This window comes from Magallana gigas, chromosome 9 (genome assembly GCF_963853765.1).
Source record: "Magallana gigas chromosome 9, xbMagGiga1.1, whole genome shotgun sequence".
Classification (NCBI taxonomy): domain Eukaryota; kingdom Metazoa; phylum Mollusca; class Bivalvia; order Ostreida; family Ostreidae; genus Magallana; species Magallana gigas.
This window is the reverse complement of record NC_088861.1, coordinates 13,451,155-13,477,319: the sequence shown is the minus strand read 5'-3', so window position 1 is coordinate 13,477,319 and position 26,165 is coordinate 13,451,155. Positions and strand designations below refer to the sequence as shown.

The following is a 26,165-nucleotide window of genomic DNA, read 5'->3' as shown; positions in this document are numbered from 1 at the left end:
CCTATAAAATGGTATTCGATTTTTTGTTGCGGCTATGTTCTCAGGTTTGATCAATATTTGCATACAAATGACTTAGTCAATCATATATAAAAATGTAAAACTATTTTAGAACAAAGTAAAGAACAAAAATAATTGTTATACTTTCATGTTAAATACTGAAATCTGATTGGTTAAGACCCAGTTCATAATCCGTTCTATTACCCTCAGCGTTAGCAACGCACTTAGCAACGGGTAACATTACAAATTGTTACATGCGCGAAAATTATGCGCGTACGGTTCGCTGTATATTTCACGTTATTCCTATATAAAAGCAGTAAAATGTTCTTAAAAATTAAGACATTCAGTATAACAAAAAAAATAGTGCCTGTTTGGTAGGATAACAGTTGAAATTGACACCCCTCGAAAACCATTGTCAACCTCCGCTTCGCGTCGGTTGACAATTGTTTTCTCGGGGTGTCAATTTCAACTGTTACCCTCCCAAACAGGCACTATTTATATAATATAACATGAAATTATATTCACAAATCTTCGATTTGTATTGCTATGCATATCGAATAATCACTACTATGAATATGAAAAATAATACTGCTGCAACAACAAGAATACTGAATATAAACTTGAAATATGTTGAGGTATTATGCTTTTTCTTTGTATTACGTTTGCTTGTCATGATGTTTGTCCGTCCTGTACTTTCTGTAACTAATACAAAAATGGTACTTTAAGACATTGTCACTGTTATCACACATTCTTATTTCAATTTATTTTAAAAAACCAATTATTACCTTTTGTAGAAAGAATAGTGATAAGTGTCTAGTGATATGTATATTCAGGGTCAAATACCTACATGTAACACTACCTCACAATTGTTTTGTCATGTTATAACAAGGTTCTGTTTACATTAGCATATATTACATATGCTTGAACGTTCTTTCATATCTAAAGTCATATTTCTTTTGTTAATTATAGAAACAGTAAAACAGTTTTAAGTGGGTTTTTTTTTTACATTAAAAAAAAATGTTGAATATAATTATCTACTTATACAAAACAAAAGTCGGGTATTAATTACAAAATATAGCATTCTTAAAAGAATTGCTGCCTCTGTATATGCATGAAACTACTTATATACATTCAAACTTCGGTTGACAATTAAAATACTTTTGTAAACACTGTTAATATAATCTAACGCATATAATCAAAATATAACTTAAACTGGACAATGAAGTCCAGGTTAACATTACAAATTACAAAGTTTATCATATCTACCATTTGATCTTTCGGTATGAACAACAGAAGTTGACGAATAGCCACTGTAAATTGTCCACCATAAAGTTGACAGATTAAAACCTTGTTCTAAAATGACAACAACCCACATCACCATATATAACGTTAACCGTTGATAACAAATCATATTCATAAAGCAGCTTTTGTCTCTAATAGTATTTATGATATTACCTATAAATTACCCACTGGAAATGTTCGACAAAACGTACGTGTAGATATTGTATGCGGATATATCAATCAATAGATTTCCTTAGTACAGACAATGATTTTTTCCCCTTGAAATTGTACATTGTAGATCAAAATTAATCATTTGAACCCCATGCAGCGACCTTTAATGTAGAGAATAGCTATCATTCCAGATACCAAATAGGATAGTTTTTATTTAATATGCCAAAAATAGTTGCACTGATTTTGAGATGCTAAACTAAATAAAAATAAAACGGATAGGGTTGAATATTGATTTACTTTATAATAAATGAATAAAAATACAGTTAAATAAATACTTACGAATACTGGTACATCTGTTTTCTATTTTATCCCACACGTACCCTTCACAGCAATTTACGACTCCATTTGGACTGTAAAGCATATTTAAATTCATTAGGATTGTGTAGATAAATAGTACCATACACAGGAGAAAATCTGTTCAACATGATTAGAGATTTTTCGAAACATTAGAATTTCGATTTCTGTTAATTATGTCTAGCATATCAAACACAATATTAAAAATATATATGCAGTGTGGACAATCATACAATCTTACCTTGTACATACTTTTGAATCTATGATAGCAACATAAAATAATAAGACCAATATTATTTTCATCATCATGACTGATGATTTCTAAAACAAATAATGTTGAGCTCGTTTTAACAAACGTCACCGATTTACTTCCTTAACACACTTTAATGAAATTTTTCCTGTATGTTTGCTATCAAGTTCAATCTGATTGAAAATTCGCAAAGTTAAAAGATCACACAAAGTTTGACAAACCAGGACATTGGTGAATGCAAAATTATATTATTACAAAGTATTGGAGAATATTCTGTTTTCTAAAATAACTTATATTTTTGTTTGATGAAGAGTGAAAAAGAACATTTGAATTATTGCTACATATTTCTACTACCCTCAAGGGTAAAAATGATGAACAACGCACGTTACTGCCAATCTTGAAATAATGATGAATCGACTAATTCATGCATGTGAAAATAAAGCTAAACTTGTACATGTATCGAACGTACAATTGAAGATATTGTTTTGCGAACATTTTTCAGTTTTTTACTTTGCTTCTCTAAATATTTGTTTGAATTTTTTTTCCTTAATTTTTTCTAAACAACACAAAACAAAACCATCCAACAACTCTAAGCTCAATGGTATATATTTTTTATGGCACAGAACAAACAAGTATAAATAAAAAAAACATAGGGGGTGTTTTATTTGAAAATTATTGTTATAAATGTCTTAGATTTTTTAACAAGTTACATGTACAAATCTTAATTTAACAGTGTTCAATTTCTTTTTCTATCATAACTTCATTGATTGAGACGAATTTGCTTTTAGACCAGTTAAAAAATAAAGAAACCTAGAGATCAAGATTACATGTACTTAATACATTAATTGATTTGATTAGCATGTACTAGTTATCTTATTGTTTAATCCTGTACTTTGGAATCTAGTTAAAACTAGAACTACATCCGCTCCATAGTTTTCGATACGCCCTCCACGCGACGTATTGAAAACCAGGAAGCGGATAGAAGTTTCATTTTTTTTCAAATTGGGGTTCTTTGATGCTAAAACCACTTAAAGCAACTTAGTTAAAATTGTTTGACCTGGATGCCACCAAGCGAACAGTGCCCATTTACTTCAAAACGGTGGCGGCAAGTTCTTGGTTTTATTATTTACGAAGATTAAAAAGGCATCTACTTACATTTGAATTGAAGTTATTGTTAGACTGTTGATACATCAGGACAGTTTCATAACTAACTGTCAATGATTGAGCATCGTCGTTAGAGTCTGAAATTTTCAGCAATTATTTGCATAAATTGACCTGCTGATCATTAGCAATTTCTATTTTAATGTTGTTATGACCATTAAAGCCTAATCGGTCAACAATGCTCAAAATATTTTTTACAGATGTTTTATATGCATAATATTTTAGTGAGTTAATGAATCCCATGCTCTGGCTTGGTGGGTGGGGGTTATCAAAACTGCAGTAATCTGCAGCTTTAATATGTGGCGGAAGATTCCCCATCTTTCACACTTATTTTGCAAATAGAAATTGCCATGTTTTATTGTCTTATATATTCTCTGTTTATTTTACTCACAATACAGTGTTATTTATATATGTTTTATATATGCAGAATTTTTCCTTTGATTAACAGTATTGTGTTTTTGGTAGTTTACATTGTGGCATTTTGTGTTGTTTTTTGTACTTTGTCATTTATTATATTATTTGATAGATGGCAATTCTAATTACTTAATCAGTGTCTTAAGCTGTATTGTGTCAAACGGAGTAACACGGAGGAGGGGGGGGGGGGACTGCTAGTGTGAAAACCCGTTTTCGCTGCGACCTATCGACAGCTTTTCGCTGCAGGCAAGGTTCTGAATTTTATTTTTGAAAAAACTGAGGTGACTTTTTATGATGTGACTAGTAGCGAGCGCAGCTCTACCGGCAAGGCGTGTGTGAAGAGAAAATTTGGACTACTTGCACATTCATTCAACGGATTTTTTTGGCGTCAGTAAATCGGACATGTAATGCCTTGTTTTAATCGTCCCAGTAGTTCCCTGTAATTATGGTTTTCCATTTCACACTCTCACGAGAACAAGATAAAAGACTATGTACATGCATTGTAAATATACTGCTGACACAACGTAAATTCCATTACATAAGACTAACGGAGTTATCGTCCTTTCGAGTGACGTCACAATGGATTTCTTACACATTGACATAATTTTTCGGCGTCAGTAAATTTCGACCCACAATGCAATATCCGTCGATCTCACTAGACTGGGTACCATCTCGCGAGAATCAAAGTAAAACTTTTGAGAAATAGATAAATTATGTAATTTTAAGAACATATAATGCTTTTAAGTAAACAAAACAGTATATTTCGCGTAGTTTTTTTTTTTCAGGGTGTTTTCAAAGAGACAGACGACACTTGACCGACGTGAACTTTGACGTCACAATAAGGGGAAATAACTCTCAGTAGTTATTGTAAATCTGCTGAAATATAAATACCAAAATCTTCTCAAAATCTTGCAGAGCTAACGAATGGGGACATTTCTTCAACGAAAGGAAACAGCTGTAACTTGCTCTCATTTGGATGAATGCTCACATTTATTTTATTCACTATTTTTACGGTAATTTCCAGGAATGTTTTTTAAAAAGGGGGCGTGGCAACATCATTCAAAAAATTTCGCAAGCAAAAAGAACAAGAAATTCTCAAAATCAGGAAATTTTTAATCCGGGTGAAGAATTTTGAGTGCGTAGTACGCCTTTATAGCTCTTTAGCTGCTCAATAGTGTCTTTATTTTCACTTCCATTTATTACATGCTCCAGGGTGATCCATTTTCCTTATATGATCAGCAAATCTTTTTTATACGTAAATTTTATTTTTTTTAAAACGGGGGAGGGGGGCTCTGTGATAAGTCAAATTTTTAATGTAAGTTTAAGAAAAATGTCTGCTGCAAGAAAAGATGAAATCAACTCTAATGTACATTATGTTAAAATCTTTATTATTCAACAACATTTTATCCGAGATAAATTCTATATATAAATAGATAACAAAATCTTATGAATTATGAATAATGAAAATTTACAGGAAAAAATAGGCATGTTTATTTTATTCTGCATTTAAATTCATTTACTTTACATCGTTACTTTTATTTTTATTGTTTTATCACAATTCATTATTTTATCACATGCTGCGATCGCCCCAACGGTCGCACCGTAATACATATTAACAAGACCCGATGAAAATACATCTTGGAAATAATTAGCGGAGACAGCTAAACAACATTAGGTGTCAAATATACAGCCAAGATGGGAAATAAAATAATTCCACTGCAATAAATGTATGTTAGTGTTAATGCTTAAATACTATTATTGTTGCTTTTGTATAGCAATTGCAAATAATTCAACAGTAAATTTAGTTCTCGTCTGTGACCCTGTGTTTTCAATTTATATATAATATGCGGACCCAAGCACATTTTGCACCATCCCATTACGCCATGTTGTTTGTCTTAAATTCTCATAACATTTGCAGTTAAACGCATGTGCTTTTATGGAAGTAAAAAGTAAATATCAAATCAGAAATAAGTTAATATAACATATTTTAATTATAAGATTACCAAGAATGTTGATTTCAATATAACATGCAATTATTTTGCTAATGTATGTAATATAAAGTCTTTCATTCTGAAAAAAAAACAAAAACTTGTAACAACTAGGTCCAAGAATAAAGAAACACATTTGCAACATTAAGCAGATGAACAGTAATACAACATTGAACGTCATTTTCGTTCAAAACAGTACTATAAATGTCTTTTTAGGTATAAGATGGGAACTTTTCCACTTGATTTGATCCGTTTCTTCTACTTTCCATATTGGGACGAAGATTTTCGTCGATTAAATTGTAATCATGAGCTAGATCATCTTGTTGCATGGGTGTATAGTTTGCATCGTCTGTACTCACTGTTTCTTGTCTGCGTCTAAGCTGTTTGAATATAACTGTGCCACTGATGATCACAATGATAAAACACAGTAGTACTATTGTGACAAAAATCCATTTGTACGAAAAATAACTACTGGTAACCGTGAAATCTTCAGGTAAATCTAAATAAACTGTCGACAAAATGCCTGAAAAAGTTAGTTACAATTGTTCATGATTGGTGCAAAGTATGCAACTGATCAAGAAAACTAGTTGAGTATTAGAGAATTAAAAACAAAAGTAAATGATTCACGAAATAGCAGTTTGATAGTATCGGATCAACACAATAATGTAAAAGATAAATTTAAAGGCAGTTTGTTAAAATATGATTTTAGTCCGAGTCATGACGTCATTTTTGTAATTAGGGAAACTTCCACAAAACACTTCCTAGATGTCAGAAATTATGCAATTATAAATAATGATATAATTATTAGTTTGATAATTATAGCTAAATATAGAATATGCGTTTAAAGCCAATGTACTTCCATTCATATGACATTTACATTCATTCTATTTTTATGTAACGGCTACATGAATAAACTACATGAAAGAAAAAAAAACCCGAAACAACATTCTCGTTAAAATCTAACTTCTAGTTAAACTGTTGGGTGCTAGTTATACGAAAATGACTTGTACATCTACTTGTACAAACATTTAGAGAACTACACATTCCAGATATGTCTATATCTTAAAACATTGAAACACAAACTCTTACCATTTATACTCTTTGGAAAAGTCGATTGTTCCCTTAGGGTTGGAGAATCACCCGAAGGCATTAAAGCATTACCTTTCCATTCTACAAAAATTACAAAAGCGTGAAAGTTGATTGCAATAGCCGCCAAATAAAAACATTTTGGTGTAAGTAAGTAAACAGTACCTTTCAAATGTAATACATGAAATCTATAATTCCTTTGAAAAAAATCATGTCGCGTTATTATCATGTAATATCTCACGTATCGTTACATCAACGTAAAACATAATTCTTAACTTGGTTTACCAAAGAAAAAGGTTGGTTATTGAAATGGTGAAAATAACGGGCGGACGGCTGCCAAAAGGCTTACCAGATAGGAAGTTGGTGTTTTGCTGACCAATTGTACACATATTAGAGATGTTAACATTAATTTGATTTTGAACTTTGATAATTAATTTTATAAATGCAAGCTGTTGTATTTAGTCATTTTAATTTATTCTTTGCATAAATTGCAAATATGGTACCCCAATTCGTGCTTCATTTTTGTAAATAGGTTGTTGTTTTAAAGATCAATTGTACATAGATCAGAGATGTGAATATTATTTTATTTTCATTTTTGATCATTCATGAAAAAATACCAACTATTGAACTTGATGTAATTATTTGGCAAAATGTTGAATATAGAGTTCCCCATTTCTCTATTTTTATCAATTGATCAGGGTTGAGAAATGGATTTAAGATACTGTTCACACAAAAGAAACCCGGTTTGCTGCCACAAAAGCAGCTATTCTCTTTTCTGTCAATGAATAAAATTCTGGACTATTTAGTCGACTTGAATCAAACTAAATATGGCATGTAACTGAATGTTGACTGAATGACATGGCTACGTCATATAGTCACTTTTCAGGGCCTTTCACTATACATTCAATTCCCTGAATAGTATTGCTTAATTTTATTCGTGTGGAGAGAATGTTTCAAATCCTATAGTACAAAGCACAATAAGGACTTACTAACTATATATATATATATAACTATCCCTATCATAGGATGTTTAGAATTAACACCATAAAGACTTACATGTACCTTTTAAAAACAATATATGATTTCTTTTTAAAAGAGTAATGCATAAAGTTATTGTTATTGATAAAAAATCACAAACTTAGGCATCTATTTTCGATTCGGCTCCAAACAAAGCCTGGGCAGCACAACAAGACTCCACCGGGTCTGAAATATTTCCCAGACATATACAAAAATATTATATAACTTTTTTGCAACATTACAGTTCATGCAGTTTCTTTAATGAACTTGTTTTTAAAACTGAATATGATAACAATCTAAGATTGACAGTCTAAATAGTGACTACTTACAGTGTGCAGAGTATTGCAGCTAAAATAACGACATACGTGGATAAACAGAAAATTTTCATTAAAATAATCCAGGTATTCATTTTTCAAACGGAAGTTTTGATCACATCAACGCACTCACTAGGCGCTCCTCACATATCATCTACATTTTCCCGTGATTACAAATAACTGTAATTCCTTTGATCACAAATAACTGTAACACAATTGACTGTGCGTGTTATTTAGTTCCTCTTATATAGGAAATTTTAATTAATAATATTTTTTTCGGGGGGGGGGGGGGGGGGGGGGGTTAATGGTTAAGCAATATGAAAGTTATTCAATACCAACAATCAATGATTAGGATACATATAATTATTTTTACACCCACGGAGTATTTTTCCTCTACATTTTATGAAAATGTATTGTAATTTAATAATTCTAAACTTGCACGCCAAATTTATGTAATTGATTAAAACGATGCCCACACATTCGTACAAATTTTAACTGTATTAAAATGCATTTTTTACATTTGCTACTTATATGTCAAATTTTAATTCAAGAAGTTATTATAAATAATGTTCACATCGTAAATTGATGTCCTTTTCTAGCTTTGGTGTTGACTTTTCGTGCACGGCATGACTTTCTTTATTGATCAAACCTCAAGGCTTTATTTATAGTTGCACGGACAGACCCAAGACATCCGAGTAGTTGTAGTTATCTTTGTAATATTTGCATGTATGGACAATTAGCTGTTCCTCTTGTGGTTCGGGTTGACAATGTTGATGATTTACTTTTTTCATTAACTTTTTATGGATAATTATTTAAAAAAGATGACTCATAAAAACATTAAGATTTTAACACTTTAATACTTTCTTTGGTTTTTCATACGGGCAGTAAAAGTAGCTACATAAAGCGTTTTTAAATAAAAATAAACGAAACACGTCTGTGGGTTGTGTATTTTTCCTGACATGCTTATAAGCTAACTTCAAACCCGAAACACCAATGAATGCGTTTTATTATTTAAACTCCGCAATAACCCTTATTACAAAAATAAGAATTCATCTGCACTTTACGAAGTTTTTTGCTGCTATAAGAATGATATTAAATTAATGTATTAATAAACAATGTGTGTCTTAAGTCGTAATAGCAATAAAAAAAATGCCTAAAAGAAATGATCATGATATTTTAGTTTTTTTTCATTCACTTTTATTTTGCGTTTTGTTAAAAAGATTTTCCTTTTACATTTATTTTCTCCAAAAAAAGTTTGGCTTCGCACTTTCTTAATCGCTTGAATGCTAGCTTATATGATGTTACTGTCACCAGATATCATGAGGACAAAACTCATATTACAAAAACATACTGAACAAAAAAAAACACGAAAATAATGTTTTACATTACAAGAAATTAAATAATAAAATAGAGAGTCGCAAAAGAATTGTGTCAGAAATTTCAAAAACTCTTTGTCATCAATTTAAAGGACAAGAAACTATTGCTTTGTTACACAAGTTTATTCGATAATCCTGAACAAAGAAACTATGAAAGAAATATATCAATGAAGTTGAATGGTACCTTTTTGATGATTTTACAAATTCATTAATTTCCCTATTCAGAGTAAATAAAATCTAACTGGTCAATACATGTAAAACAACTATCAAATATATTATCATTGGATCAAAATGAAAGTGAAGAACACTAAACCATGATTTCACTATAATCATTAAGCAGTAATGATTGAAATGCATTGCACTTATCCCGCTAAAAAAATAATTAAATAAAACTAAAAGTGATTCGAATTACATATGTAAGCCTGTCACGACTTTACACTATTTGTGTTTTGTATCTATATTAATTTATAAAAATAACTGATATAATATTAGACAGGCAACTTGTTCAACTCCCCTTCGAGGAAGGAAACGCATTGATAGGCTTGAAAACTATGTACATGTAGCAGTCTTATATTTTATGATTAAAAATATATAGTTTTATTAGTGTTATAATGCTTGTACATATGAGTATACTATCTTTATTTCTTTAAAATAAATTTTCGGACGGCATATATCTAAATGACTTACTGGTTTACTCTTTATGTATGAATTCACTAATGGGCCTTATTTTCAGAAGAGTCATCACATGTAATTTTTTTTATATATAGGCTGGTCAATGTTTGAATATGTCTTTTGATTTCATTGAATGCTTCCTAAATAACTGCAATTTCTTTACTACATTTATACATTCATTTGATATATTTATAGTCTCATTGAGACTTATTTAGACCTACAATTTACTTAGTTCTCTATTAATTGATTTATTATACCTTCAATTCCGATATCATGATTGAATGAGAAAATGAACATCAAAGTTCTATAATTCTATGTCGAATATATACTCTTGATAAATGTTTTGACAGGGTCAAATAATACTTTTATATGGATAATAACATAATAAAAGCACTCATAACCCTAACATCGTTTTTCATTGATTAAACTATGCAAACCTCATAAATTATATATACATATATATTTTTTTTCTCTTTAAGGCTTTTGACAAATGTTATTAAATCGTTACATATGGATATTTTTTTTAAAACGTTTGAAATCTATACGTGATTGAAAAAAAATTTAAACATAATTTAGTAAAAATAAGACAGTTATTCCATATGGCTGCAAACTTTTCGAAATGTAACAACATATACACATGCCAGATGTCCTTTTCAAACAGGTCAAATCTCTTCCTTTCATTTAGACCTTTTCCACACAAAATTTTCCTTCTATCAAACCCCTGAAAACAGTCAATGAGTCAATATATATGTAACATAATATAAGTAAACAAAACAAAAAGAACCCTGGATATTGATTTTTAAACAAGAGGCCCATGGGCCACATCGCTCACCTGAGGAACAATAGGTATGATAAAATCAGCTCAATGGAGTCATAATACAAACTATCTGGACAATGTACAATAATTCATGTAAATCCTGTATAAATAAAATCCATTTTCCCCTGGATATTCTTATGTTTATAATCATTAGTCCCTTTTCTAACAGGATGATTTTATAGTCATATCATATGTTGAGTATTGCAGTTCTAAAAAAGATCCCTAACAATAGTTTATATATGGGATAAAAACGTACATCAAACTCTAAACCTTCTCGTGAGGCCAAAGAATTGTCCTGGGGCCAAAGTCTTAACAATTATAAAGAATCATTTAACTGATTAGTTTCTGAGAAGATTTTTAAAGATTTACCCTATATATTCCTTTGTTAAACTTTGACCCCCCCCCCCCCCCATTATTATTTTAAAATAAATCATTATTTTCACAACTTTGAATCTACACTACCTGAGGATGCTTTCACACAAGTTCCAGCTTTCCTGGCTAATTAGTTTCTGAGAAGAAGATTTTTAAAGATTTACTGTATATAATCATATGTTAAACTTCAATCCCCAATTGTGGCCCCAACCTACCCCCAGGGGTCATGATTTTTACAACTTTGAATCTTCACTACCTGAGGATGCTTCCACACAAGTTCCAGCTTTGCCGGCGAATTAGTTTCTGAGAAGAAGATTTTTAAAGATTTACTGTATATATTCCTATATTAAACTTCGATCCCCCATTGTGGCCCAACCCTACCCCCGGGGGTCATGATTTTCACAAATTTGAATTTACACTACCTGAGGATGCATCCACACAAGTGTCAGCTTTCCTGGCTGATTAGTTTCTGAGAAGAAGATTTTTAAAGATTGACTGTGTATATTCCTATGTAAAACATCGATCTCCCATTGTGGCCCCACCCTACCCCCGAGGGTCATGATTTTCACAAATTTGAATCTTCACTACATAAGGATGCATCCACACAAGTGTCAGCTTTTCTGGCCAATTAGTTTCTGAGAAGAAGATTTTTAAAGATTTACTTTTTATATTCATATGTTAAACTTCGACCCTCCATTGTGGCCCCACCCTACCCCCAGGGGTCATGATTTTCACATCTTTGAATCAACACTACCGGAGGATGCTTCCACACAAGTTTCAGCTTTCCTGGCCGATTAGTTTCTGAGAAGAGGATTTCTAAAGATTTACTCTATATATTCATTTGTTAAACTTCGACCCCCCCCCCATTGTGGCCCCATCCTCAGGTGAGCTAAAAAGGTTAAGTTTACAATTCAATAAGAACAGATTTTGAAAATTTTCGTAATAAATATTGACAATTTTTTTTTACTTTTTAAAGCGCTAAGCATAGCTCAGCGCTTAATTGTCGTTAGACTTCAACTTCCGGTGCATCGAATAACCGCCACCTATAAGCAAAAGTATACATCATTTAAACTGGTTAGGGAACCAGTTTCAGGGGTTTATGCACATAACTGCACGGGCTATTGTGAATCTAATTTACGGGCTATTGTAAAATTAATGTACGGGGCTTACATACATCATTGCAGGGACTGTCATGCAGTGATGAGGAAATATAGTGCGTATACAGAAGCTGAAATGCTATATACATATATTTGTTATATACATACAGAAGCTGGGTTAGCGCTTTTCAATACTATCAGTACTTTGATTTAATCTTTAGCTTTTAAGATCTGTGTACAAACATAGAATTGTGAGCAAATCTCTGTATCTTGCTTATAATTCGAAGCTTAACACTCAAATATGGTTAGTAAATAGAAATTGTAAACAATCAAACACAAGAAACATGCACTACATGTATAACAAATAAAGAACACAATTTATTTTTTCGAAATGAATCATATATATATACATATAGATACCTACATATTTCCGTAAGCGATATCAAACTCTTTTTAAACTGAATAAACTAGAGAAAATGCCGAGCATCTCAACAAAAACCTATTGCATTAATCTACCATTACGCAAAAGATAATGCCGAATTACCGATAGAATGAATTGTATTTCAGTACTCATACATCAGATTTTGCTTAATTTGCGCAGGTAAACAGTTAACGTAGCTGTTTGATTTACCGAAGTCTCTGTTTGATTTGATACGTAAAAATCACGAAATACAGACGACAGTTTCCAGGTTACAAAGCATAAATAATGAAAACGAAACGAAAATCAGAACAAGCTAACATACACGTCATGTGTGAAAACTGTCAACGCATTGAAATATTTAGCCTCAATTTACTTCACAAAATAGGCACCAATATATTTTTCATGTTTCAAAAAATTCCCTTCATACGCGAACTGTTGCACAACAAGCAAATTCATCATAGTCAGATCGACCCTTTTTCGTATAATGTCATGGCTGCTTTAAACAAAGAACCTCGTTTTAGAAGTATGGAATGCGAGTCTTGGTAAAATGGGTACGCAAACCCGGGCCGTGGCAAAATAAAAGCCGGGGCAGATCGACAATCGTCAATTCCAAATACGCATTATTTTGCAGCAATATTTACAGCAAATACAAATATACTGGTCCATCAAATATCCTGAAATTTTAATGAGATTGGCAGATTAATAACTGCCAATCTTTTGTTTTGCCCAGGCCAAGTCTTGTCTACCCATTTTACCGGATGCCGAATCCGAAGCTATTAAACTGATTGAAACACGCCTTTCCTTTATTATTATTTTCGTAATAACTCAGATTTGAAACAGAATTAGACCTTAATTTTTGCAATTTATATTTTCCTTCCCATAAGGATAATTTATGCTAAACTACGTTGAATTGGAATCAGTAGTTCTTGAGAAGAAGATTTTTTAAAATGCACCCCCCTTTTTCTACAGTTTCAAGGTTTTCTCCGCTTTGAATAGAGATCGGACTTTTATTTCTGCAATTTATATTCGCCCTCCCATAAGGATGCTTTGTGCCAAATTTGGTTGAAATTGGATAAGCGGTTTTAGAGAAGAAGTTCAAAATGTAAAAAGTTTACAGACGGACAGACGGACAGACGGACGGACAGACGGACGGACGGACGGACGACGGACAAAAAGTGATCAGAATAGCTCACTTGAGCTTTCAGCTCAGGTGAGCTAAAAATCGGTACTAGTGAATTGTCACATTTAAAATGATAAAGTGATATAGGTATATTACTGCATGTATACAAACAAAAGTTTCTCACATTATAAAATTGTATTTATTGGGTAAAATTATAATCTCGTTAATAAAGATGATTTGAATCATTCATTATTGCAAAATATTAAAACTGAAGATTTATTGGTGAAGTAAGCTTATTCAAAGTGTTTTCTGAAAATTTTGGTATAAACAGAGAACATTTGTTAAATATCAAAACATTTGTATGCAGTGCTAATAAACATTTTATTATTTTCTTCCAAACCAATGCAATGTAATCACAGTTCATAATATACAATTGTTAAAGATATGCTGGAAAGTAGTGTTTTATTAATTAAAACAATATATTACAATTTGTTTTAAATAAAGTCAAAAAGATAGACGTGGATTTGCGTAAAAATTACAATCTAAAATTACACTTACATTTGCCTTAATCCTGACTTGAAGTTGCTGGACTTAGGAAATCGTATAATATAATACCAATCCTGCATATATGATGACTAATGGAGCTGCAACGACCAAAAGCTTAGTCTAGTAGTTTGTGTGATTTAAAGATAAGACTATAATACCATCTAAAATCTTTTCTAGATTATCCTATCTAGATCTATCTTTCTGTCACATGGAAGGTATAAGGAATAAATTTCCCAATTTAAAAAAAAAAACTTAAACGTACATAAAACGTCTAGTATGAACAATAAAATAGAGTGTGCAGAAATGTACACGTTAATCTGCTTCTCCATATAATGATTGTGATATATATATGCCTTGTATTTTTTTTTTAAATATCAGCTGCAAATAACTGATGTAAAAATATGTTATGACAACAGACAACACAAAAGTTCCAGTGGTCTTAGAAGAAAGCTTACCAATTTCAAGGCAAGATCCTATCAAAATGGCATGTTCTAAGCATGCTATCAGTTTTCTGTGGTAATTTAGATATGGTAATCTTTTAGACATAAAACGTAGCTGCTGCTTTAGAATACCTATGTGATTGTACAATTCTTTTATTGAGTATTGAAAGTAAAACAAAAATAATCACGTTTCGGTCTTTCTCTTTGCGATGAAGTAGTAAACCTTTCTATCTGAAATATTAGTGATTGTGTTGTTGGCCCACTGGTCCACTCTACAAAAATCAAATAAATAAAGAATAAATATATTCTTTATCTATATATATATATATATATATATATATATATATATATATATATATATATATATATATATATATATATATATATATATATATATATATATATATATATATATATATATATACTTATTATAAGAAAAACGACATATCCTAAAGCTATATAAAAAAAAAATATCCAAGATCAGTATACCAAGGCACCCGTCAGCGGGATCGCATTGATCCAAACTGCAATTACATTTTGAGAGACATCTTATTCCAAACCCTGGGTACGGACAAACTTTGTCACAATGAGGTCCAATTCTACCAGCATCACATTCTGTAATTTTGCAGTAAGGGTAAAGGTAATAAACATGTATCATCTATCATATTAATTTACAATTATTTTTTTTAATTTTTAGGATTCTAACGCTTGAAATTTCGAGCTATTATATTAATTTACAAGTTCTTTTTTAATTTTTAGGATTTTAGATTTTGAAATTTTGAGCGATAGATGATATTTGAACTTCTTTTGATACTTAATATTGTAATGATTTATAGAAACATTGATATAACATAAAAGAATTAGAATAAAGAAATAATTAGTAAAGGGAATATATATCCTAATATTTTTTGTCATTTAAGGAAAGTGTATTTTATCGAATTACGAATGATGCACCACTCGGTTATCATTATTTACATGCATTAGCATGTCATGCGCGATGTCTGATCGTTATTATGACGATTACATATTTCATCTGTAAACATATATATGGCAAATGAGGAATGTTCAGGTATATAAATATAAATATTTACATTCACTTTCTTTCCCCCTATTAAATTGCATTGATTGATTTGAGTGATATTTACGCATAACACAGAAGACCGAATCGCCAAATCTGGTGCGTATGAATACATTCAATCTTCCTAAGTTCCTTCAGTATTTCTCGAAGAACATGACCGACTCTCCTTGCGACTCAAAACCGAATCACGGCCTGATGTTATACCTACGCTGATTGATATTTCATTGATGTATATATATATTTAACAGTTAAAAAGATTCAATTGATTAAATTCATATTAGATCAAAGGTGTATTTATCAAATTACAGAATGAAAAACAATATTGTATTATTAGAATTTAAAGCGCTCTGCACTATTTTTGTCCCCAAAAATCGGCTGTTCCAATGCCTCTTCCGTAAATTGTGCATTACACGTTGAATAAGGCAGAGGTTTTTAAAAATAAATTATAATTTGCCGAAAGGAAATTAATTTTTAAAAACGTAAATATAAGCATTAAATCATTATTTTTTGAAAGATGTGGTCTCATAACTGCAACGGTGAATGCAAACAAATTTTCATTACGCGCTATCGCGCGTTATTCAATTTGTATGCACACACCGTTGCAGTTATGAGACCACATCTTTCAAAAAATAATGATTCAATGCTTAAATATATCCTTTACTTAACAAACTCTTAAATATAACATACTTGCAATTCTTACTACCAAAAATGAATGATCCATCTAAGAATACGAACCTATGCATCTATTTTCTGTGGTGTTCCATACATATCCCGGACAGCACTCGAGTGAAATGTTAGCACTGTGATATAGTTAAAAAAGACACTAACTATTCATTTATTATTACATTGTATATGCCATTCAGAGACATTATATTACAGTGTATATACTAATGCAAATTTGATGCATTTTAAAAAATAAGTATTGTTTTGGTATATTGTTGCGAGCTCTTAAACTTAATTATTAAAATGAAAAGATAAATTAAATCAAGTCCCTTACCTTTGGCAGATATCTGAATGAGTATAAACAAAATACAATGATAAAAAAAGCTTAATTTTTATTACCACAGTAAACTGATTCATACTCGTATAACTGCAGATTTTTATTAAGCACACCCCAGAAATATATACGGATTACTTCCTTTTTCATCCAATTGTAACGTTTCAGATGAGTGTTTCATATGTTTTAATCTCCATGATATTTTATATTTAAATGCTTGCATTCACTTCATTTTTTTTTAATTTATCAATTATTAAAGCGTGATATAAAAGAATGGAATCCATAAAGTCACTGTAAAGAAACCCCATTTTTTTTAGGGGGGGGGGGTAATTTTCTATTTTAATTTTCGTTATTTACATTAGTAATAAAATGTTTCTAAATTTCTCACAAATAATTCATTATAAATAAAATCGAACTATCCTAAGCATTCATTAAACATTTTGCACATGACAAAAAGTTACATATTTATGAATATAATTAATCTTTTTAGAACTGATTTTGAATACATTGGAATATAGTATTTTGCATTTATGTACAAAACAAGTCTTTGAAATTCAGTGTGTACATTTCGTATTTAAATGACAAAAAATATGGCTCAGACTCGACAAGAAGAAAGATCATTCATCTTTTTTCAAGATTATTGCGTCTTGATTCTTCTTTTTTCGAGATACAAGTACTAGCAAGCTAACGAATGTTGAAAGATATCAATTAACGTTTGGGACAGGTTTCTCCAAAACCCAGTCGAATATAGTACAATTGCTTATCACCAAGAAATTCAGGCCTTTTTCTATACACATGTATGTTTTCAGGGTTTAAATATTTTTTGGTTTTTGACAAAAAGATCGGTATACCTTTATGGACCTTAAAGATATCGTATTGAATTAAATTGAATTTATCATTTCAGTGTGGCTTATCTCTTTGTTGTTCATGATCATTACCTTTGACATGGTATAATAGTGGTGGATCTCCAAATTTGACAACATCACATATTTATAATAATGTTTTAATTTATTTGATATTTAAAATGACAAAACAAAAGTAGCCATTAACCAAAGTATACCTATAACGTCATGAACCAGACAAGGTCAATTAACATAACATTTTGATAACTCGGAAAGAAATAATTAAATTTTATTCTTTCCTTGTAAGCAAGAAGTTAAACGTTTTCAGATATTATAAATTAATCTATTTTTCTAAACATAATACTAAAAGAAGGTTTCCGGTTCAAATTCACTATAGCACGGTCGTATACATTGCAATGTCCAAAATTCACAATATTAATGCAATCACGCTTTCTTGCCATATACTTCCTTTCCCGCATTTCCCTTGAAATAAAAATAACATTTGGTATATTATGACAGGCACGTGAATGTACAATGTTCATAATAGGAAGAAAACCCATTCATTAAACATTTATTAACAATCGGGATCAAATCTTAACTTATAAAAACGTATCGCATAAGTTACCTCGTCCATTGAAATTGAGTTACATACATCCATTGAATTAGAATCATGTCCAGTAGCTCTCGGCCCTTTATCGTTTCTTCACGTAATATGAGGATATAAGATAGGGGAAAGTAACCGTGTATATATATGAATACGTCCCAGTAAAGAATGTATGTCCGAGTGTTTATGTCCGAGTCCGGCAGTCAAAAAAATGTTGATGATCTAAACATATTGTTGGGACAATTTTTGTCGTGAATATTTATATCAATGCACAAACATACATTGAGATTATCTATTCAGTCATTCTACCCGTTACACTTATAAATTGGTATTTTCAAACAGCAAAATTTCTTTAGATGACATTGCGCTCGCTTATTAAGCCAGACTTGTAACAAAACGCAAGAAGAAAAATGCAATAAACTCGTTTTTTAATTATCAATTCAAGTCACTAATTGTAGATGTCCAATTGTGTCGCATCCTTCTTACCTACAAAGTTTCACAAAATTGTGTACAGTATTTTAAGAGGAGTTGCGTTGACAAACTACTAGTATATACTATTACATTTAAGAGTAATGGACAAACTCTTATGTTCAAAAGGGCAAACATTCAAAGATCGAAAGGAATTGGATTTTGTAATATTACCTACAACGTTTCCTGAAGTCCTCTTCCATGGTTTTAGAGAAAATGCGCTGATCGATAAAACAAATTAGCTGACCGACTGACAGACAAACAGGTCGAAAAATGTTCCCCGGCTACTTGTTGCAAGGTATATAAATACGTACCTGTACTTATATCTTCAATATTATATCGCCATTAGTGGGTATGTTACTTTGTTGTATCTTTTTTTTTTAATATACAAAGGTTCCATGGTTTGATCTACACTTCAATTGGAAAACTCGGGTTGAAATGCTACTTAGCTACAGCGCTTCTCATACAAACGCTTGCTTTTTATGACGTACAAAATGTTGATTTTGTTTTGGACTGATTTGCCATATTTTCCTTCATATGCATAAAAATAATAGAATAACGGAGAAAGCACCAACTTAATATGTAACAGACTCTTTGATTCCAAATTATTTTATTTCTCTTCAGGATAAACAAAGTTGGAAAACAGTAACTATGATATATTTTCCATATGTTTACTAATAATAAATAAGTTACGTTTATCAGAGAGTCTTTATTTTTAAACAAATCTACCTACAGATCGGTTAAAATGTTTCAAAAAAAATAAATATTGTGTAACAGTCACCCTTTGGTTTAGATAGTAACATTGTACTTTGTGTATGTCTAATATTGTTTGCATGATCAATCATGGGCACATCATATATACCTGTAGTATATACAAATTGCTTAGGATAATTTTTTTTCTCGAATTTTTACTTTACTCCTTCGTTCTCAAGGACTATTTGTTCATTTTTTAAATACATATATATTTTGTGTCAAAATCCAAAATGCATTTTAGGAAGAATGAAGAATAATATAAATATTGTATCATCCAACGTCATTTTCTTATAAAATTGTTATATACACGTTTTCCTTGGTACAAGTAGGCAACTTGTCCTGCAGATTCTGCTTGTTTTCTGTAAATTCCATATTGGAATAAGGCTTTTTGTTGCAAGAACTATAAGCACGAGTATTATCAGCTTGGGGAGTAGCTGTTAAGTATGTAACGTCTGCATTCACAGTTTCTTGTCTTCGTCTATAATGTTTAAAAAAAAATATCACACTGATGATTCCGAACATAAAGCACAGATGTACCATTGTACCTAAAAGCCATTTGTACTGAAATTGAGAATCGATCTCATCTTGTAAAGAAACAGTTGTCAGGTTTTCTTTCACAATCTCTAAGGGCAAAAATAATCACTGCACTGAGTAAAACACCATTGACCATAAAATAAACACATTTATATTTAATGGCTAATACACGTTCTTTGTTAAGTGTTATTCATTTCAGTTTATCGCTTTATTTTTTAAAATTCAGATATTTTAAAAGCTTTTTCTTCAAAGTTATAGAATGCTACTGAATTATGAAAGCAGATTTGTTTTACGAACTTATAAAGTTTTACCTTATATTATTACCTAAAATTTTTATTTTCACACATATTAAGTTTCCCCAAAAAAGTTGTATACTTTCACCTATATACCCCCAGATAAACACTTGCTTTTCAAGATCAAATGTAGATTTGAATTAAATCTTTAAAAAATTGTTGGATTTAAAAAACACATTTTTTAAAGTGCAATCGTTATGTTAGTGTAACCAAATAGAAACGATGTCGACTTAAAGTGCAAAACTGTGATTTTCACTCAATTCAAGAAAATTGATACATACATTAAAAACTTAGTTTAAATCTAAATTTTGAAATCAAGGATACAAAACATATACTGCTTACATGTGTCTTTGAAAACATTAGAGTCAAATATCAAGATTTATTAGCTGTATTTTTTCCATACTTCGTACATAAAAGCATGCGACATGAATTCAGCAGTATTTCTCATAAAATTGAACAACTGTTTGAAAACGCAGGTTATTCAATTTGTTTGCACAGCCTGGTGTGTTATAGGACCAATGATATACAAACAAAAGCATTCAATGCATAAATATAGCATGTTTGCAGAAATTGGTAACAAGGAGTGCTTAATCTGAATATTTGATTTAAAAGTATACTGTACTAACCTAGTATGCATCTATTCTCTATTTTGTTCCACACATATCCTTTGCAACAATCTACGACACCTCCAGGTCTGAAATATATATGTATATACTAAATAATATTGCAATTCATGAACATCTTTTAAAATGAACTTAAATCATCATCTTTTTATGAGATTCCATTTGATAGTTCACTGTCAAAATGATAAACATTTACGATGTCTTACCTTGAACAGAGCTTTGAATTTGAAATAACAAAAAACACAGAAAAACAAAAAATGTTCAACGACACTACTGACACGTTCATTTCTGAGATGGTCGGTCAGATGTTCAATGCGAGTTAAAACAAAATTATGTTGTTTCCGTTATGCCATAAAAGAGAAACGCATATATGTGTAAATAAGCCTTAGGATTAGTTCCTGTTAAATATTTTTTTTTGAAACGAGGTACAATGTATTTATAATTTCACAAATCTATTTCATGGATAAATGAATCATTTTTTGAAACAACATAAACATTTTCGACAGCATCCAATCAACTTTATTGCTACAAAGACAGATGGTCTGGGGCCAATTTACGCAAATGTTATCAAAGCCTGTCATCGGAGTTTTATAGCGCATTATAATGATTTAGGAACTTTTGATCAGACGTAAAAAAAAAAACTATTAAAAGGTTTCTGCTTCTTACTTTTTTTCTTAAAAAGTTGCATTTGAAGATAAATTATAAACCAATATAGATGTGCAAAATGAAAAAAATACCGATTAATTTCATAAATACCATTGAAACTTATTTCAAATATACATTCTGAACAGTAAATGACAAAATACGGTTAGAGATATTTTCGAGTTACTTAAAGACTATGATGCCTGATATGTACATGTTTTTGTTGTGTTTGTTTTCCTATAAAAGTAAACTTGTTTGTTTGAGATATTGAATGCAAATCAATCTAAAAAGGTAAATATAATCAATATATTGTAAAACTATTATGGAAGAAGGCAAAGCAGATTATTTCACACAATATGAAACGACGCTGTAATTTGAGGCTTGGGAGTTTTCATTGATTAACTACATAAATCATGTAACTAGGGTTTTATTATAAATCATTCAATTAAAAATTCATGTTTTATTTTCCTTTTTTTCATCTTTCGCTACTCTACGCTAATGTGAGTTTCGAATAAGTCGTTAAACACTGTTGGTTTGTATAAGACTACTGTATTTTGTTCCCCAAGCCATATATCTGACCAAAAACACTAGCTTAAAAAAGGTTTAGCTTGGCAATTTCGAGGAACGGAAGAGCCATTGGTTAGTGGAAGAGGTGAGTTTGTGTCAGTTGTGCTAAACTACGAATGACACTGAAGAGCGCGCTGTCATTTGTTCAAAGCTGTATTGTATTTGATACATGGTCAGATTGATGTAGTTTTTAGGCTTCAGCACTACAGCTAAATTTGTTTTTTTTTTATGATCTGTATTCTCAAGTTTATACGTAAAGTCCAAATGTACAGTTTATTTCTTATGGTGAGTTTGATTGTTGTTTGTTATTGTTATACTTTCATGTTAAATACTGAAATCTGATTGGTTAAGACGCAGTTCATAATCCGTTCTATTACCCTCAGCGTTAGCAACGCACTTAACAACAGGTAACATTAAAAATTGTTACATGCGCGAAAATTATGCGCGTACGGTTCGCTGTAGAATTCACGTTATTCCTATATAAAAGCAGTAAAATTGTCTTAAAAATTAAGACATTCAGTATAACAAAATAAATAGTGCCCGTTTTTGGAGGATAACAGTTGAAATTGACACCCCTCGAAAACCATTGTCAACCTCCGCTTCGCGTTGGTTGACAATGGTTTCCTCGGGGTGTCAATTTCTACTGTTACCCTCCCAAACAGGCACTATTTATATATTGTAATTAATGCATTGGTTGTATATATTAATAATCGTTAGTTGTTCATTGATAAAATAATGCCGACTATTAGCACATACATGTACATTTTTCAGTACATTCACATTTTAGCAAGACAAAAAATGTTTGTTTTTTTTGAAAAACCTATTGATATTTAGATTTTAAATTGGTTTATTAACACATTAAAACCCTGCAATATGCAAAGAAAAGGAGAAAAGGGTTGCTAGGTTAAATGAAAGTTGATTTTCCTAATTCAAAATTAAACTTCAGTCAAGATATTTGATTCTCGGGTAATTCTGACATGCTTCTCATAACATCACCAATGACATAGTTTTCATGTATTTTTTTAAAAATAGTATTCAATGTACATTTCGTAGGTTTTCCTGTTGAAGGGGCATGGCCACGATTTTGGTCAAAATCATTTTCCCGATCTTAATGTTTAGAATGCTTCACTAAGGCATTTTTAATAGTCATTTAAAATTTGAGTGCCATTCTATGAGTTATAAGAGAGTTACAGAGCTTGAATTTCTTTGCTATGTAAACAAAGATTTTGTTTACATTTTGAATGTTGAAGTGAAAAGTCCAGTTTAAGACCTAAAATAAATGCGTTAAACGTTAGGATCTGTTTAGTTATGCTTAAAAAGGGTTAGTAGACAGACAGATCAACTTAAAAAGGTTTTTTACTGGTATATTGATTCTATGTAATCAAAAACATGGTACGAACCTTCTATACATGACAAGGAATTGTGAGCCCTGTATCTTGCTTATAACTCTACAAATGGCCCTCAAATTTCACTTGATAACTAAAAATGCATTCCTAAAGCATAATAAATAACAAAAACAGAAAAACAGAATCTGAACAAAATCGTGGCCATGCCCCTTAATGACCCAAATGCTTCCACCGTCTCCTGCGCCAGCAACAACGTTTACCCCGCGCCAGGAACTCCAGCACCGCGGTCATCCTTACCCCGAGCAGCAAGGTAGTAGTCCCAAAGTCTCCAGTATTCAGTCCCCAGCCAAGGAGCTCTACTCCAGTGTTCCTGTCCAATTTGACTGGTATTTGCAAAGGGGAGGGTATACATGCATTACTTACGACCCCCTTGGATGAAGAAAAGCCCAATTCCAAGGACGAGCGTAACTAGTAGACAGAGGAACAAACCTCTTTAAAAAAACCTTGGTCCTTTTAAGGACCACCCATATGTTTAGAAAAGTGGCTTCTATCACATATAAAATAAAAACACAAGAATATATCCAAATAAAATTGAAAAAAAATGTTTACATCCAAATAAAGTAACACATCTTATTTGTTCTATATATTATCACATTCCATTTAACAGATTCTTTTTATCGATCTTATATATTTTTGACGTCATACATGTATCTGCATTCCACTCTAAAGAATATGAAAGAAAATAAATATTGCGTTTAGTTCCATGACCGTTTCATTTTAAATTTTATGAAAAAGACAGCATTTGATCGGATCGACGGTTCACCGTTGATAGTTGCCTTGTACATCTTGTTCTCCCCCTTCCATTCAATCGTATTAATAATCATTGCTTGCAGATATGCATTTAAGAAAATAATCTGATGATAATAATCTTTCAATTTTAAAAGTAAACATTTAATACAAACTTAATCATTTCTCACCTGTTTTAAATCTAACGTTTATACATGTAGCTATACTACTATTTTAAAATAATAGACTCGAATTCTTGGGCTTTAATACCGAAAAATCGGAAGAGTACTGCCTTTTGTTTTATATATTCTAAAAAAACATTGGTACTCGAAGATTACCAGTTTGTTTGTTTTTTTCTCAATCAAGCTTTGCCAAATAATAACCAACGAAGACTCCTTTAAAAAATTCGGAAATTATCTGGATTTTTTTTAATTTTACAATCTTGCACATGCGCATTACATTAACGGTAAATCACGGGAGGCTCTTTAGTTTATGTTTCCTGAATATCACATTTCCGTGGATAATACGTGTGAATTTTCATTGAAAATCTGTCTTATAATCTGTTTATCAAAGGAATACGGGAGATAACTCTATATCAGTGCATTTTATATGAAATATCCCGAGAGTTCCGAATGTCAACATGGTGTGTAAATTCGAAGCGTGTAAAAACGTTGGTGAAAAAGTGTTGAATTCTTCATTAATATGAATAAAGTTTTTTTGACTGTTATTTTCAATGCAGCCTCATTAATTTCCTCCAAAATCGTTTCGGAGCGATTATGCATTTTTTAAAAAAAATTACGGGTAGATGGAAGACATTTTACCTGTGGCAATGGCCTGTCCAGAAACACGGTTAGATTATTCTAACAAAGCAGAGTGTAGTGAAATTAATAGCATTATTGTAGTCTTAAAGCTTGATTATGTCCACAATACGGTGTGTCGACGTATCTATTTCGTAAATGCCCAATATCATATGCAATGTCAACCCGTGCACGCACGGGTCAAAGTCTAGTAGTAAATGTCTTGATACAATGTATCCCGTTTTCCGTTCTATAGTTAAGCAGCATCCGGGGCGGAACATTTTTTTCTATTTAAAGAAATGATCGGAATTTGCTATCATTAAGAAGCTTCATGTTAATGCAATTGGAAAGCATGCAATAAAAATAATTTTAAAAGGGATTTTATAACATCGCACCGTTTTCTTATTTTTTTTTAAATCAAAGAACTTGACCCACAAACTATTAAACTATTATGTAAATATTTGGTATTAGAGACCTGCACGCATTTAATGGTCAGTCGTATCTGATATTAACAGTTTCATTTATAATGCACACAAAATGCATACAACTTATTTCTACAAATATATTATGCATAAGATATGAGAGTATAGATGTCTTTAAATAGATCACATATTTGTTTCAATATTGCGCATTGACATTTTACACACTCTCATCTTTTATTAGTATTCGATAAATAAAATACCTCTAATAGCGTTAAAAATAATTCAATTTAAAGGAAAGGAGATCAAAGATGGCAGTGGTCATAAAACTATATAAATCACCTTAAGAAGAGATATGCATAAAGATAAAGGAAAACATTCAAATTTTTAACTTTATTAACTTTGCAATAAACTTTTCTTCACGAAATAAAATTTATTGGTAAACAAATCATTTGTTTTAATCTTAAGGTATACCTGATGAAAAATGTGTTAACTATACCCAGTCTCCATAATATTCTATTT

General features: G+C 31.0%; 3 long non-coding RNA genes across 4 annotated transcripts; all 3 read right to left on the bottom strand.

Annotated features, from left to right (window-relative positions):
* Positions 1-433: 433 nt before the first annotated feature.
* On the bottom strand, positions 434-2,286 carry LOC109620643 (uncharacterized). Its single transcript, XR_002201308.3, has 4 exons — positions 2,045-2,286; positions 1,789-1,859; positions 1,264-1,350; positions 434-699 (listed from the first exon to the last, which is right to left on the bottom strand). It is a non-coding gene; the product is annotated as an uncharacterized lncRNA (long non-coding RNA).
* Positions 2,287-9,566: 7,280 nt separating this feature from the next.
* Positions 9,567-17,190, bottom strand: LOC105323433 (uncharacterized). Of its 2 annotated transcripts, XR_010709667.1 has the most exons (6): positions 16,970-17,190; positions 16,708-16,772; positions 15,384-15,509; positions 15,083-15,166; positions 14,467-14,552; positions 9,567-10,802 (listed from the first exon to the last, which is right to left on the bottom strand). It is a non-coding gene; the product is annotated as an uncharacterized lncRNA (long non-coding RNA). The 2 variants fall into 2 exon arrangements; XR_010709666.1 differs by lacking the exon at positions 16,970-17,190 and having other exon boundaries at positions 9,569-10,802; positions 16,708-16,914.
* Positions 17,191-19,586: 2,396 nt separating this feature from the next.
* On the bottom strand, positions 19,587-21,779 carry LOC117692130 (uncharacterized). Its single transcript, XR_004603564.2, has 3 exons — positions 21,293-21,779; positions 21,090-21,157; positions 19,587-20,259 (listed from the first exon to the last, which is right to left on the bottom strand). It is a non-coding gene; the product is annotated as an uncharacterized lncRNA (long non-coding RNA).
* Between the last annotated feature and the right edge of the window lie 4,386 nt (positions 21,780-26,165).